The sequence below is a fragment of the Protopterus annectens genome, chromosome 10.part0 (genome assembly GCF_019279795.1).
Source record: "Protopterus annectens isolate FY-2018-M chromosome 10.part0, PAN1.0, whole genome shotgun sequence".
NCBI classification, from domain to species: Eukaryota; Metazoa; Chordata; order Ceratodontiformes; family Protopteridae; genus Protopterus; species Protopterus annectens.
In genome coordinates, this window is record NC_056744.1 from 288,751,889 (window position 1) to 288,769,704 (window position 17,816).

Here is a 17,816-nt window from a genome sequence, read left to right on the forward strand (position 1 = left end):
AATAACAATTTACATAGCAATTACTTACAACATATTTACAGATGAAGAACATAGTACATCAGTAGACAACTAGAATCTTTATCTGTGAAGTGCATACCAGACATTAACAAATGTTGCAAGACGAAGAAGTTCATGCTGTATAATAAGTACTGGCTTAGGAGCATCTGAGCTTGCTATAATCAAGGTAGTTAGTGAAGTGGAAAGAAAGGTAGTGGTTGGATGGGGTGGGTGATAGAGTGGGAGTTGCAAGGGCATAGCCAGCATGTTTTTAGTTGCGCTTTTAGTAAAGTTTTGAAGTGGGTGCATGATGGTATGGAGGTAATTGTGGGTGGGAGTGAGTTCCATAATTTGGCTATGGTGCAAGAGAATAGTGCTTCACCAGCAGAGTTATTGGCTTTAGTGATCTGCAAGTGATTTCTGCTGCTGGATCTTAGTGATCTGGTGGTGTGATAGGGTTGGAGTAGATTCTGGAGGGATGGGACATTTAGTGGATGGTTTACTAGTTTGTGGGCGAGTGAGAGTTGATACCACTGAAGGAGGTGAGGGAGTTCAAGCCAGCCCAGTTCAGCAAGTGAGAGACAGTGGTGACTATGGTAGGATGCCCCCAAGGCGAATTTGGCGATTTTGTTGTAGCAGGTCTCTAGCTTGTTTAGATCACATTGCCTTAGGTTGGTATATATTGGAGAGGCATAAAGTAGGGTGGAGATAAGGTGGGAATTTGCTATTGAAATCTTTGCTGCTTTGGTGAGAAATTGCTTATTTCTGTATAACGCTCCTAGTTTTTGTGGACTTTTTTTATAGTCATGGATATGTAAATGTCAAATTTTAGTTTATTGTCTATTTCCACTCCAAGCAATTTGGTGTATTCAGTTAGGTATATAGTGGTGTTGTCTTTTGCCGTGATGTTAAAGTGAGAGTTGTTTTGAGTATGTTTGGTGGGTTGGAAGATGAGTAGTTTAGTTTTGTTTGGGTTGAGTATTAATCGGGCATTGGATAACCATGTTTCAACAGAGGAAAAGGCTTCCTGTGTGACTTTTTGCAGTTTTCTGGTAGGGACTGGGCTGAGCAGATGATGGTCGAGTCATCTGCGTATTGTATGAGTGTGCCATGTTTGGTAGCATATGCTAGATTATTGGTGTAAACAGAGAAGAGTAGGGATCCAAGGATGGATCCTTGGGGAACCCCTATGGAGACAGGTAGTTGGGGAGGTATGTCATTCTGCCATACAATGGATTGTTGGTGGTCAGACAGGTAACTCTGAAACCAGTTGGTGACCGATTGTGAGAAGGATAGGTTACTGAGGACAGAGATAAGCTGTTTGTGTGGGACCATGTCAAATGCTTTAGATAGGTCTAGGAAAGTAGCAGAGGAGAGATAGCCATTGTTTTTATGCTGAAGGATAGTGTTAGTAAAGGAGAGTAAGGCAGTGGTGGTGCTATGGTTTGGTCAGAAACCATGCTGAGTACTGGAAAGGAGGTTGTTAGTAAGGAGGTAGTCTGAGACCTGAGAGTGTATGCATCTCTCTAGTATTTTGGAGAGTGGAGAGAGAATAGCTATGGGGTGGTAATTGGTTAGTTCTGTGGAGGGTCCGCCTTTGTGGAGGGGAATTATATGTGATACTTTCCACAGTGTGGGAACGTAACTTTCTGACAGAGATCGGTTAATCAAGATGGATACTGGGTAGGCCAGAGCATCAACTGCGATTTGTAGGTATTCACTTGGGAGGCTGTCTGCTGCTAATTTGGTGGGTTTAAGTTTAGTTAAGAGTTTTTTTATGTTGGAGGTAGGTACAGGAGAAAAAGAGAAGGCAGTGGGGAGATTACTAGTTGAAGGTGTGGGTTGGAGGGGAGGGGGGTTGTGTTGTTTAGCTAGTGATAGTATGGTTTGGGTGAAGTGTGCGTTGAATGAAGTAGCAATATTTTCTGAGGAGTGAGGGATGTTAGGAGGAGGGGTACTGACTTTACCTGGGTGGAGGATGGAGTTTATGGAGGACCAGAATTGTTTGGGGCTGTGTTGTGAGGAGACTAGGGCAGACTGGTAGTATTGGGATCTGTCCTGTTTTATTAGCTTTTTGACTCTATTGCGTAGTTCTAGGAATTTCTGTCTAGCTGAGTGGGTTTTGGTTTTGCACCAGTGCTCCCAGACTTTATCCCTGTTTTTCATTTCTGACTTAGTGGTTTTCTGTAGCCATGGGGAGGGTTGTGCTTTGGTTCTGGAGAATCTTATGGGGGCATGGTAATTAAGGATGTTCAGGAAGGTAGTATTAAAAAATTCAACTGCATCATCTAGACTGAGGTACTTTAGAGGATGCCAGTTACATTCTTTGAGGGATGAGATGAATATGAGTGGGTTAAAGTTTAGCTTTTTATGTATTTGAAGGTAGATGACAGGTTTAGCTTGGTATAGGTATTTTTTGAGTAGGAATGTTGGGGAGTGATCACTGAGGCTATCTGATAAGCAGCCTGTTATATATGACTGGGGGCTCTTACTGACTAGTATCCAATCCAGGGTAGTGTGCTTGGTGGAGTTTTTATTTATCCTGGTTGGTGACTGGACTAGTTGAGTGAAGCTATGAAGGTGTACATGATGGGTTGGATTGTTGCCAGAACAGGATTGCCAGTCAATATTGAAATCACCTAAGATGATAGTTTCTTGGGGGAGATGGTGGGTAGACCAGCTGAGGAGGTTTTCTAGGGGAGGGATGTTTTGGCCAGGTGGGAAGTAGCATCCAATTATGTTGATGGTTTTTTTTTTATTAATTTTGAGGTTGGTATATATTATTTCTTCATTGCCTGTTTGTGGAGCTGTTGATTTTAAGATCTGGATGTTTAGATGCTGTTTAAATATTATAGCTACACCACCTCCTTTTTTGTTTAGCCGGTCTACTCTTAGTATGCCGTAACCTGTAGGGAGTATTTGCTCACTGGTAATGTGAGGTTATAGCCAGGTTTCTGTCAGGATGACTATATCTGGGGAGTACAAGTCTATGGTGGCATGGAGTTCATGGACTTTGTTGGATATACTTCTACTATTTAGGCATAGTAGAAGGAAGTCACTTGGCTTTCTATTGGCTGTAATATGGGAGAAGTTGTGGTTTCTAGTCTGATTATGAAGATTGGGGTTGGAGATGGTAGGGCAAGGGTTGGGGTGGATGCCTCCACTTAAGGCTAGTTTTGATAAGCATGAGATTATTAATTTTCTCAGTTTTTGAATGTGTTTGTTTATAAGGGAAACTTTATGATTGTGCTCTGTGGGTAATAGGTATGGTGGGAGGGTTACTATGTTAAGTTGTAGGGATGCTTTATGTTTGAGTAATATAGCTGGTAGAATATGTGGGGGGTGCATAGGGATGGTTCTTGAGCTGGTGGGAGGGGAGCTGAGTGTGGGTGAGACATGAGTGGTGGTGTGAGCAGTAGTACAGTGGTAGTGGTTGAGTGAGGGAATGATGGAGCTTTGGTAGGATGTAAGATATGCAAGGAGAGTGCATGCAGTGAGCATAAGAAAGATATGCTTGTACATGTTAGTTGAGGAGGTGTGATAGTAGTGGGAAGATGGAGGAGGTAGTGTTGGGTTAGTGCTGTGGTTGGCTATTAGAAAGATGGGAGGGGTTTGAGTGCAATAAAGGTGGGACCACCGGGGGCGGGAGGAAATAGGGGGCAGGGTGGGGAGCGAAGCAGGTAGAGATCCTGTTAGTTGCTGGTATGAGGGGCTGGAAACAATCACAAAGCAAAGACAAGTATGTGTTAAGAAACAATCACAATTGACCAAGGACTGCTCTGAAACTGTAAGTCATTTCTTAATTTCTCAGGTGGAAAAACAGGATAACCTTGTATCAGTAGGCTACTGTGGTCATAATTTAAATTTACAAACACACAGTATTGATCAGTTATGGATACTGTTTGCTAACAGAAGGGAATAAGAGAAAGTGGAAGGTGTGTGTGTGTGTGTGTGTGTGTGTGTGTGTGTGTGTGTGTGTGTGTGTGTGTGTGTGTGTGTGTGTGTGTGTGTGCATCGAACAATGTAAAAAAAACAACATAAAGTAAACTGAAATGATTTAAGCAGGGGGGCTGCACCCCCTGCACCCACAAAGTGGGGGGCTGTGCCCCCTCGCTACTTAAATGGACCAACTCCGAGATCCCGCTACAGCATAGAAAAGGGAAAACATTCCTGCACTTAACTCCATTAAAGTGCGATCTCGGAATTGGTATATATAAGTAGCGGGAGTGTGGGGGGTGCAGGGGTGCTTGCTCCCCTGCTTATAGCAGTTACTTTTGTTTTTTTTTTGTTTTTCATTTTTTTTTTTTTTTTTTTACATTTTCAAAGTTTCAGTACTTCGATCATATGGTGTCGACCATATGGAGTTCGAAGTTCTGAAACTTCAATAATGTAATATAGACCCGTTTATACTTGCTCTTTTGCTCTCCTCCACTTTCTGTGTCTTTTCCATTCCTTCTATTTTGCAAAAAACAAAAAAGTGGGGCCTATTCCCACCAAAACAATTGTCCATGCCCTTCTGCCTCTGCCTCTCCCTCTCTAGCTAACTTTCCTACTTCATCATACCACTTGTGTGTTCCCATTCCACACTCTCACAACACATCTGCTTTTCTATCACCCTGTTTCCTTGGATGTGTGAGTTACTTGTGCTCCCCACACGTGCCCAGAACTCATTGTTGGCTACTGTTAGACATGGCCAAGTAGCCATGATAGTCCTTCTATTTACTTAATTAATTTTTTATTAGAAATTTTGCAGATTACATTGGATTCTGCAAATTGTGATGGGTGTATTTATAAATGAACATCTATTAGTATTGCACATGTATATCTTAGTTTATGACTTTTCCTGGAATATAGCTATGACATGACTGCTTGTGGCTGCACTGATATTACTGATTATATCTGCTTTACGCTGAGCTATTCTCTATAGACTGGGGCATATTTACATATTACTTTATTAGCAGCAATTCTTGCAGTGAGCTCAACACACTCCACTGGATTCTACAAAATTTGTGGAATCTGTCTCAGATTCTATGTAGCAGGTACATTTGTAGCTGTCATCTAGATGAAGTCATTTTGTGGTGTGGTATAAGAATTACTGGTTGATCTCTGATTTATTTGGGAGGGAGATGGTTCTAACTGGAGGGGGTGATCACAGAGAAGCTTTTTTTCATAGTTTGAAAGGCTAAATATTGTTCTTTGTAAATTTAGGACATTATCTTCTTGGGCTGACTGAGAGAAGAATATGTTTAATAGTTTGTTTTTAGAAGTGACAAACTTTACTGCAGGAATTTATATGTGAGTTTAGTGTAGAACTGACTGTGATGGGTAAGCAGTTTTGTTTTTGCAGAGTGAGGCAGTGGTGTTTAAAGTGAGGTTAGAGATTTATAAATCTATAAATAAAATGTATTGTCATTTGAAGTTGTGGGAGTTGGCTGTAGGGTACATTGAAACACATGGGACAGCATATTCTATTCTGGATATAAGGGCAGTTTTGTTTTCAGCTGTGAGATATATTGAAACACTTGGGACAGCATATTCTATTCCGGGTATAAGGACATTTTTTTCTGTTGCCTTCTGAGCTTCTGTGGTGAGATGTTTAGAGATAACATAGTCAGACTTTAGCTGACTGTTGACTACCTTCTATATCCACAGTGTGTTTTTTTAAATGCAAGGGTAGGATCAATAAAATATCCAAGGTGCCTGTATTCTTGTACCAGTACTATGGATCGATTGTTAGGAGACTGTCTATATAGGGCAGGATGTCCTTAGTTAACTTTTGTAGTGTTCCATAGAGTATGATGGTCATTTTGTTTGCATTTACAGTAAGAAGATTTTAGACACACTTTTCAGACTGCTGAAGTTTCTTTTCATATGGTTATGTAAAGTCTTGGTAGACAGCGCCTCCAAGTAAAGTATAATATCATCAGCATAGAGGATAGAGGGTAATACTGGGTTGATATCATTAATAAAATACGAGATGATATTGGGCCAAGTACTGGCCCTGACCTACCCCAGGTGAAAAAATGACTGTACTTGCTTTATTGACCAAAGCCCATATTTAGAAGTTATAATGTGGTGAATAGTGCTTCCAAATGCCAATCCAAGATCAATAATGAAAACTCCAGTCAACCAACCCTTGTCAATGACAGTTTCAGTTGCAGTAAGATTGTTAGATGGCCTTTCTAAAACCCATACTTATTGAGGTATAAAAGCAGCTGTTGGTATATTAGTTTTTTTAATTATTTTTGTGATAGGGCACAGTTTTGAAATTAGACAAGAGTCATGCTTTGAGGTAGGTCTGTGCTTCTTGGGAAAAAGGATGATCACTGAGGGCTTAAATTAAGGTGGTACTATAACAGTTGAGAGACAGGCTAAATATATGTGCAAGCAGCTTTGAAATGGGTTTAGCAGACATTTTTACGAAAGCTGGATGAATAATATAAAATGTTTTATGCGCTTAATCATTTATAAAACAGTAGAATAAGCTCTGGCAAAATTTTTAGTTTAGTTATGTGGTGTTTTCTGCCAAGCATAGTGGTTGTATTGTTTTATGTCAGGTAGACAATTTAGGGCTTGGATTTTTAATAGTTTTGAGTTGCAGATACTTTATGAGATACGTGATGGAAAGTGTATTATGAGTGGGGAGAGGCAGTCTGTAAACTGAAAGAAGGAAAAAAGTAGGAAAGGTAAATTAATGGCTAATTCCATGACACACATTTGTGTTTGCAAACAGGAAGGGACCAAATTCAGTTTTGTATTTGGTTAGAAATGGTAATAATATAAGCAAAAGTGGATAGCTGTTTTTTTTTTTTACGGAAAAACAACTCTGTGGTAAAGTGACCTGATGATTAGTACATTTACTAAAAGGGTGTGGAGGCTCAGCTCCTGCATTGCAAAAGACTGTGGCAACCCCCTCAGAAAATAATATAATTCATCTATTCACACCCTGATTAACAGCATTTACTTTTGCTGCTGTCTTTACTTTTCTCTTAGTATGCATAAAATTACTTTCCGTAGAAGTAAAGTATACTTACTGTAAGTTTTTTTTTTATTAACCCTCTGAAACCTGCTTTGGAGTTGCAGCCTATCCTAGCACTTATTGGGAACAAGTAATAGAACCTAATCCTGGGTAATTGTCCAACATATTACAGGATACACACATACATACACACACACTCACACACACACACACACACACACACACACACACACACACACACACACACACACACACACACACACACACACACACACACACACACACACACACACACACGCGCACAGGCACACACACACACACACCCCACATGCTTCTACTGGTAATTCTGAATATTTCTCATTCAACTATGGCACAACAACCCAGAACAAATCTATCTGAACAAAAAGAAGACATGAATTCCACACAGACGACTACCCAGCGGTGATCCAGACTGGAAGAACCACACATTGTTACACAGTAATGCTAACTACTGTGTCATTGTGCTGTTCACGTACTGAAAGAATTCATTTTAAAGGACCGCATCTCTGAACACAATACCCTATTCATGAGCATTTAGTTTTGTAACAGCACAATCCTGTGCGGAGAGGCAGTATTCACAAATAAATAACCAGGGAATATATCCAACAGCTGAACCTTGTTCCACTTGAAATTAAAACTTTGTGTGGAACAAAGTTCAGTTGATGGATATATTCCCTAGTGATTTACTTGTGAATGCTGCCTCTTCGCACAGGGTTGTGCTATTTATTGGTTTGTGGTTTCTTCCTGTTACCAGTTTGTTTTTAGCATTTAGTTTTGTATTATCATAATGAAAAAGGGGTCTATATCAGTGTGTCGAAATCTCCTTACATCAAACTGCTATTCATCGAACCAACCGAGGCCAACATATGTAAATTTGCCCATTTCTCCACTGCAGTGCGATCTCAGAGTTGGTATATGTAAGTAGGGGGGTGGGGGGGTGGAGGGCATAGCCCCTGAGTTTGTTGGGTTCGATGTAAAGTGTTTGTGTGGTGGTTGGTGTGCTGGCCATCTAGTTTCCTTACCTGGGAAAAACTTTAATTGATTTGAACGTTCGATGAAGGGAAATTTGATAATGCTGGTTCGATGAATAACAGATCGATGTCAGTAGATTTTGATGAAATAATATAGACTTTGAAAAAAGCATGTTACCAGCATGGAAAGTTATACAACTAATATCACCTACTCCTTTACAACTTTATGCATTTCAGAGGTTAACAGGTTGATATGTAAGTACTAAGGTAGCTGCCCCTGCAGACCATTTTAAGCCTAGCTAATTTCCATTGCTGTGCTCAAAATAACCTATCCCATATGGTTAGAGATTAACCTTACTCATCCCATGGTCAGTAATTACCCTAATGAGAATAACTGGGATCATATCACAGATAATTTGAGGGAGTCATGCATGGGATAAAGCATTTAGGAGCTTCCTCTGTCCATTAGAAGTACAGGAACAGTCCTGGGGTTATTCTATGTTTACCAAACATAGATCTAAGTTGCGCTTGAAAATAGACAAGGATGAAATTTGTTTTATGTGGCTTGGGAGTCTGTTCCACACCAGCAGTATCCTCTGTGAAATATACCTGTCCCTCCAAACTGTTCTATTGATGTTATAGAAGAATTTTAGACCCCTAGACCAAGTATTTCTGATGCCATTTGACTTTCTGATGTGCAGTAAATGCATCAGTAATGGGTTGGAGGATGCCTTGTATGCCAGACAGAGGTCACCTTTTAACAGTCTGTACTCAGCATAGAGACAGACCTTTGAGTCAGTCCATGTAAGACTTGTTGTTTAGGCTTTATATCTTTTTAGTAAGGTATCTCTGGGCATTTTAGTTGTTGCATGTATCTGTACAGATACATACCAAAGGGGGCATTATATTTAATGATTATCCTAATGAGTGCTGAGTAAAAGGGGACAATGACATCCATAGATCTTGACTTTGTTTATAAGCTGTGCAGCATAGAAGGACTTTCTTACAATAATAGCCACATGTTGGTCAAATGTTATGTCACTGTCCACATAAGGTCTAAATCCTGAACAACTGGGTCAACTCTTAGGGGTATATTCTCAATGTAGTAGTTCCCTGGGGGTAGATGAATTCCCAAATGATACAATAACACATTTTACAGTATTTAGTTTCAATCCATGATTTTTGCACCAGTTATTTATTTGAGACAAACCTTCCTGAAGGATGTCAGTTATTTGTGGGTTCAATGACTGCTCCTAGCTTGCAGTCATCCGCACACTTAGTCAGCCACAGCCCTTTGTTATTGGCTTTTACGTCTGAAAAGTAGATCCCAAATGAGAGAGTTCCCAGCACAGACCCCTGGGAGATTCCACTAGTGACAGGTCTCTTTGTGAAGGCAACTTCCCCTATTTTGATTATCTGAGTCCTATCTGTGAGCTAGTTGGCAATCCATTGGGTGACATACTGGTTTATTACCAGTATATTTAGCTTTTCTACTATGCTTGAGTTGGGAATTTTATCAAGAGCTTTAGCTAGGTTGAGGTAAGTGGTATGTACTGTTTTGCCTTCATCCATTGAATGTCCATTTCAGCTAAAGCAAAATAGTGGACATTATGAAGCTAATCCACAAGGAACTTGATTTTATGCACTCATTGAAGCACTCCTTCTACAATACCTGACCATTAGTCTTCGAAGCATTATCTTTGTAGCAACATATCTGTAACATTCTATGCACTCGCAGGCTTTAGTAGTATGTGCAAAAAAGAAATGAATAAGCTGGCGGATGGCGCAGTGGTGGAGTGGTATCATTGTTGCCTCACAGCATGAGGTTTTCCGGTTCAATTCTTGGCTGGGGTGCCTTCTGTGTTGAGTCTGCATGTCCTCCCTGTGTTCGTGTGGGTTTCCTCCAGGTGGTCCAGTTTCCTCCCACATTACAAAGACATGCGTTTGGAGCATTTCTCCCCAGGCCTCTGCTGAAAATTGGCTTAGTTCCAAGTCAGACTTTCTCAGTTAACAAATGATAAATAAATATATAAATAAAAGCCATATGTATGTTCACGCTCATAACTCCTTTACTAAAACTTCATCCTGTTTGACAGGTACAGCCAGCTCCTTTAAGTCTCGGGGAAACTCATGAGGTAAGTTTCCTTTCTGCTTCCAAGCCTTCTTCAGAGTGCCCCAGTGTGGAGGAGCATAGGAAGCACTCTTCCAAGAGAAGGCACCTGGACTTCCACCAGGAGCCCCTCACTGAAGACACGGATTTTGAAGAAGGAGAGGGCTCCCCAAGATCCCCCTATGAAGATATCGACTTTGGAAACATACTAGAATTATTGAGAAGGGGGGATCCTCTGACACACCCTCCCAGGAGGAATCATTATTTCTTGAAACTTTTGGGGCTGGCCGTCTACTTCATGGGAAGTCCCTCCCACTGACAATCTCATTGGTTTGGTATTGCAGTGAACATGGAAGGAACCGGATGTGATGGGGCCAACACTATGAAAACCTAATAAGATCCTGTTTTTCCTGAATGACACACCACACTGGAGAAAGGGTCACATAGTATATGCTATTGTGGTTGCGGTGGTCACTAAGAAGGAGCTGTCTAAAGAGTGCTTGACTGGACATGTCCCCATTCTGGGAGTCTAGGGCCTTGGTCAAGTTTGGAAAGCGGACTTACTCTTTAGCAACATTTGGTTTATGTGTGCTGAACTATTTAGCTCACTTAACTAGATTCCAAAAAGATTTGACGTAGGGGCTGTCCAAGTCCCTCTCATGTGCCTTGACTGAGGAAGGCTGCAAGACCATGGACTTAGAGCTGGCTACCCTGCAGTCCATATCAAATGTATCCTTGCACCTTCTCGCAATGCAGTTGGTGGCCCTTCCAGAGCAGAAAGCACCAGCATTGCTCTTCTCCTACACATCTGGATGCATCTCTGCAATTTCAGAGAACATCAAGACATCCTTTTTGAATTCATCTTATGATGCCCCCATTCTCTTTGAACTCAAAGTTAAAAGAAACTCTTTCCAGAACTGAACAAGAGGGCACAACCATGTTTGCTGTGGGCATCTGTTTTTCCACTCCTCAAAGGACAGTCTGCCTGGACCAAAAGGGTTGTAAGAGACTATGGTTCCACAAATCCAGGGGCTTTGCTTATGACACTTTGAGAGACAGACCCCCTCCAGGCAGGGGGGGGGGGCAATTTCAGTGTACATTTCCCTGGTGGCAGAAGTGGACTGCCAAACCAAGAACTCTGGAGGCAGTTGGGGGCCGCTATCTCTACACGTCCAAGCCTGGTTATCTATCAGAAATGATGCTTGGGTGCATAGAATCATAACCAAAGTCTGCATTATTCCTTATGTTTCCTGACCTCAAACCAGGCAAAGTAAACTTCCTGATGTTCCACCTAGTCAGAAGAAGGCAGCAGTTTTGGAAGTCTTAAAGCTGCTAAAGAAATGTGTCATCCAGGTGGTCCCATCAGCCCAGCTAGGGTCTGGAGTCTGCTTGTTATTCTTTTTGATTCCAAAGAAAAACAGGGACCTCAGGCCTATTCTGGATCTCAGTCACTTACACAAGTTCATATGCAGACAAAATTCTGGATGGTCATAATTCAGTCCATGTTGCCTCTGTTTATGAAGGATGGCTGGATGTGCTTGGTGAATCTGCAAAAATCCTACTATCATATCAAGATATCAAGGCAGTCTCAGAGGTACCTCCACTTTCATCTGGGAGCCATTCACCACACCCTCCCAGCTGTTCACCAAATGTATGCAAGTGACTGTAGTGCATTTCCCCTATCCTAACTAACTTAGAAACGTCTACCCTAGGCAAGATGGAACAGTGCTACAACAAAGTTGCAAAGTTTGCCACAAACTCCTAAGTGCCGCACACACCACTGTAAACCCCTACTAGAACTAAACTGGCTTGGACTTCGCAACCAACTTGCTTTTATTCAGCTATGCACTTTGCACAATCTTATTTTTAAGCCTACTGTGTGCCCTGCACTAGCCAGCTTAGTTGCATTTTATACACCAAATAGATCCGTGTAATCAGAAGATAAAAATCTCTTATCTGTCTCAAAACCCACAAAAAACAGGTCACTCTCTGTATTCGTATTCTGTCTCCAAACTACGGAATTCACTACCTCTTGCTACCAGATCTATACCTGCCCTAACACGCTTTAAAGCCTCTTTAAAAAAATCATCTCAAAAATACATGGCTCTGCTCCTGTAGAAATGCAGCCTATTGCTCAGTTTTTCCTCTTTCACACTAGTTTCACTTTCTTCTTCTTCTGTCACATCTCACTCCTTCACATTCTACAGCATCCTAATGTCTCTCCTAATGCCTTCTCTATTTTTATACCATATCCTTAAGCTACTGCTCAGTCTGTAATGCCTCTGTTCTTAACTCTCTCACTACCTTTTTGCATCACTAACTCTGCTGCTGTTATTTTCCTAACTGAAATCATCATTTTATTTTTCGTGTAGTGTATCAACCAATGTCATACATTGTACTACCTATGTACTAGTTTTGTACTCTTTTTAATCTACTCATAGACTATGCATATACTGTTAGAAAGACTGAAACTGTCAGTAATAATATAACACTATAAATCTGTACCCAGATGTGTAGTATATCTTCTAACCTAGTTTACGTTCTATCAGCTTATCTTTGTATAGTATTCCTCATGTCACTTGTATTGTTGTTGGACTATAATGTACTTGTATTGTACTGTATGTGTAACTTTTCTCCCAGGCCTCCACTGAAAATGGGTTCTGTAGACCCAGTCGGACCACCCTGGTAAATAAATGCCAAATAAATAAACAAATAAATAAATTTCAGGCTGCAGGGGTTCTGGGTGTTACCATACTTAGACAACTGGCTCATAACAGCTTCTAACTGTTTTGAGTGAAGGACTCATTGCTTCAGTTATACCCCCAGTCAGGTGTCATGATAACCATGTAGAAATTGCAGCTGACTATGGTCCAGATTATAGAGTTTATAGGATGCCACCTGGATACCACTTCTCAAATTGCCAAACTCCCAGATTCCAGAGTATTTTCCTTGCATCAAAAGGCATCAGAAATTCTATCTTACTCAACCCCCCCAAGGGAAGTCCATTTTTCACTTTCTGGGTTTAATGGCAGCTTCCATAACTCTTGTTCCAACTGCCAGGTTTTATATGAGACTGCTGCATTGGACTTTCTGTGTACAACAGTCCATACTGAGTCAGAGGATGCAGTTTCCAATCAATCAACAATTTGCAGACAGCATATTCTTTGGTGATTAACTTCTCCATTGTATACTCTGGATATTCCCATCATTTTTCCACCCCATACCCACTGGTACCATGGGCACTTCCCTCTTGGTCTGGGAACATTTAGAAGGAAAGGTGGTTTAAGACATATGGACATTGACAGAGATCAAGTTTCACATCAATGTGCTGGACATGAGGGGAGTCCTCACAGCAATACAGGCCTTTCAGGACTCCTTCCCCATGGGTGTGATCATGATTCAGATGGACAATATGTTAGTAGTTTGGTACATCAACAAACACAAACAAACAAAAAAACAAACAACTCTATCATATCCATTGTTTTGGGAAGCCATGATGGTGGAGCAGTGGGTGATGTCTTCCCAACATTTTCTTGTGGCAAAGCACATCCTGGGAAGTTGATTGTCTTAGCAGGTTGACTGAGTAAGTCCATTCTTCTGTTTCATGAATAGTTACCTCAGTCAATCTGTGGCTAACAAGATTATCAGCCACCGGGGCCAAACTTGCAGTGATCTTTTTACTACCCCCACCCCAACACAAAGTGCAGCAGCTTTTTGCCCTGATCCCTCAGGAGGGAGAGTCAACAAGGGGCACTCTGACCTTGACTTTGCCCCTGGGGCTCCTGTATCATTTCCTGTCCCTTGCTGTTATATCAAAGTTTCTTCAGAAAGTGATTTGGCACTAGACAAAAGTGATTTTCATCTCCCCCTTTTGACCTTGGGAGATACGGTTCCCTTTTTTGTGGTCTCATCTGATTCACCCTCCCTGGGTACTGGACCTCCTTCTAGCCCTAGTTTCTCACTATCTAGCCAACCTCACTCAAACACAAAAGCCCTAAAGATGACTTCTTGGTTTTTCCACTTCCAGTGATGGACATAAATTCTAGGCTTCTTTACTCTCTGCTCCATATTCTGTCTTCCTCCCAAAAACAGCTACTAGGAAAGTCTATAAAAGCAAATGGAACAGGTTTTCCATTTTGGCTTCCTCAAAGGGTTTATATCCTTGCTCATTTCTCCATCTATTTTGGATATTGTAGTGAATCTGTTTCATGAAGGTGCAAACTTTTCCATCATTAAGTTCCATCTGGCAGCTACTTTCAGTTTTCATGTAGGAGACAATCATACTTATTTCTGTCTAAGACATCTAAGGCATTTTTTACAAAAATGCCTTCCTTCTTAGACCACCGTTAAGAGATCCTATTTCCCCTTGTGATATTACTATTTTACTTCAGGCCCTAACCAAGCCCCCTTTTGAAACAGCAGCTTCAGTGAACCATACCTCTCAAGTGCACCTCATCACGAGGAACGTACCTCATTTGGGGTCTTAAAAAGTTCTTGTTCCTCGAAGTTCCTCAAAGTTCCACATTGAAAGACTCTGTCACACATTCAGTGTTAAGAATGTTTCAAGTGAAATCCATTGTAAATAGAAATTAATCATATTAATTCATTAAAAGATCTTCTTTATAAGTAAAACCAGCATATTTTAATCATCGTATGACCTTCCTAGTAGAAGTTGTTAGTAAGCCATTAGTATGTGTTCCACATTTTGCCCATTTGTTCCACATTATGAGGGCTAGTGTTCCTCATTTTGGAGATGGAAGGTTGAGAGCTATGCAGTGAACCTCAATTTTTTTTTCTTGGAAAATGATTCTCTTGGTGGTGGTTACCTCTGCCAGAAAAATTTGGGAACTGCAGGGTCTGTCATGCAAGCCACCATATTTGAATTTTCACAAGGATGGGGTTTCACTATAAACCAATCCAAGTTTTTTTCCTGAGGTGCCTTCAGATCCTACTCTACATCAGACAATGAATTTGACTGGTTTATTTCCCGATTTTGTGAATAATGGAGAATATACCTTTTATTTATGAGGTGTTAGTTGCCAGATGCAATTTTATTTATATGGCATCAATAATTTCAGTAAATCTGAGTAACGTTTTCTTTCATTTTCTAAGGCAAAATTGGTAGATATTTTTTCCAAGATCACAGTATTCAGGTAGGTGTCTGGTTGTACATTCTTTGTTTACAAAGCCTTTGGGTTGTTCTTACCTCACAAACCGTAAGCTCTCTCTACTAAAGGTGACACAGCATCTTTGCTAGAACGCCCGTTGATGACATTTGTGCTGCTGATGATGATTGGTCTACTGTTCAGTGCTTTGGTTCCCATTACAAAGTGGACATGCTGTCTAGGTACTGGACTTCATGTGGCTCACAATTCTCCAGAATATACTTCTTTGAGACATCCCAGGATTATCAGTAGATGGGGAATCTCTTCCAGTAGTTCAAGAAGAAAGAAAAGACAACACTGGATATGAAAGTTATCTACTTACCATAATGCTAGATCCATGTTATCTTTTTCTATCCATCTCAACCTTCTGTCCCTCCATCCCTTTTCCAAATTTTCACATGTATGGCTCCTGGGTGACTGTATTGAATCTGTCTTGGGCCTTGTCATATATATTTATAGTCTGGCACTGTCTGACACTGTCATTCATATGGTTGACAAGTTTGTGTAGGTGTAAAAAACGAGCTACTGAATGCTCATCTGTGTGAATCACATATGCTTGAATTCAGATGTTGTATAGTGTAGGTGAGTAAGAGTGTGCAGCAAGATGAATGTTTGACTGAAAAGGTGGTGGTTGTGAAATATGTGCAAGATCAGATTATAGTGGTTAGTGTATATGTGCAACTGTTTATGGGTTTGGATTAAGAGTAAGGATTAGGTAAGGGGATAGAGTTAGTGTTGCTCCCTTTTGGCTTTGTGCATGTTTAGTGTCCTATTTTCTTGTGTAGTGGTACTGTTAGGGGAAGGGATTTTATTAATATAATGTGTAAGGTTGGATTTAGGGGCAGAGGTAAGGTTAGGGTTAGCACATATGAATAAGATGGTGCTGGGGTGAAATCTTTGCAATAGTCATTCACAAGGTGAATTTCTTTTCTTTTACATCAGACCTCACACAGTTAAAGTAGGGGCCTCTCTTCTACTTTAGATATTTCAGCCTTAGGTACTTCTGTCAGTTCTTCAAAATTCTACTTTCAGCCTTTAAACAAAACAAATGGAGACTCCAGGTAATCTTGTCAGCGAGATCAGGAAATTTATTTCCTCAAGAACTTTTGTCCCTGATATAGGCCTAGTGGCAGCCTCTATTTGTTAATTACCATGGAGACAATGTGCTTGCCTGTTTCGAACATTCCATTATAGCCACTACTGCAGTTAGCAGTGTGCGTCTTCATCTCTGCAGTCACTACAAGCTATCATGTAGATTTTTATAAACAGAGAGAGAGAGAGAGAGACGGGCAAAAAAAGTACCCTGTAACTAAAATTGTCCATTAGAATATGAGAATCAGTGGTCCAAATGGCAAGTAATTAATGCTCATGAATATTCATATTGGTGTGATAAATAGATATGAACAGTAAATAAGTTATACATTGTCAATTTTTGCAAATATTCATTTATTTTTATAAGTAGTGACTTAACATATACTTACAACTTCTGCAAATTCACAAACCCAGACAGCTGTTTAGGATGAAGCTCAGATAGATGATTATTTGATAAATCCCTAAAACAGAAAAAATATATAGTAAACATATCAGAAGAAACACAATCATACGAAGCTACATTTATTTCAGTAAACTAAAAACAACACTCAACAATTTTCTGAGCTATCTCACAACAAATGTATCTACAAAAGCAAAAGGATTTTCTCAGCTGCTAATCCTTCATGGTGATGTATGTTTTTCATTTAGGACCATGAAAGACCCAGCCCTCCTTAATTTTCCTTTACCTTCACAAATCTGACAGCATCACATACTCCTACACTAAGGATCTGAATCTTCATCATCAAATAAACAGGACATGCTGGCATAACAGATTCATTTCCCTGTGATACCCCATCTCTGGCATAAACTACTGGTTCATATTATGCAGAGTGAAAGTCTCACCACCCTGATAACTGGATGGGCAGCCATAAATTCTCCCTAGGTCAATATTGTTATGCCCTCCTGCAAGCAGGAGGTGCTATATGAGGGCAGCTGCTGGCAAGGGTCCAGTGGTTAGTGAACTAATCTGACTTGATTTGGGTAAATTTGTTCATTTATAACAGTGAAAATGATGACACTTACAACACATTTTGAATTATTTTGCTGTTGTCCTGCAGTAATATCTCAGCTGCTACATTAGGCTTATACTGACCATACTGTGATATTCTCTTGTATTTAGCCACAAAAGTTACTGACAACTGCCTGATAAATACCAAATGTATGAAATCCTGTCCTGAGGGGTGCATTATACAGGAAACCAGATGCAGAAAAAATGCAGTCATTCCTTAAAATGCTCTTATTACAAGTTTTATATAATTTTAGAAGAGCAAGTCAAATAAACTTGGATAATGACAATGTGAATTCTCAATGTTGCACTTATCTATGTATCAAGTTACTCGCATAATTGTAAAATCTAAACTAGACAGTAGTCATATCAGTTGAAGTCTCAGAGCAGGACTTTTATTGTTATTAGTTAAGGTCTCAGAGCAAGACCTTGTTGTTTCCATATGAGCATTTGAATT

At 40.4% G+C, this 17,816-nt stretch overlaps 1 long non-coding RNA gene across 1 annotated transcript in view; it reads right to left on the reverse strand.

Moving 5' to 3' along the window:
• The window catches only part of LOC122812786, a 53,026-nt gene extending 36,212 nt beyond the window's left edge, over window positions 1-16,814 (reverse strand). Inside the window, exon 1 of the long non-coding RNA XR_006366563.1 lies at window positions 16,743-16,814. This is a non-coding gene — a long non-coding RNA (uncharacterized LOC122812786). The remainder of the gene's footprint in view (window positions 1-16,742) is intronic.
• Window positions 16,815-17,816: the final 1,002 nt, after the last annotated feature.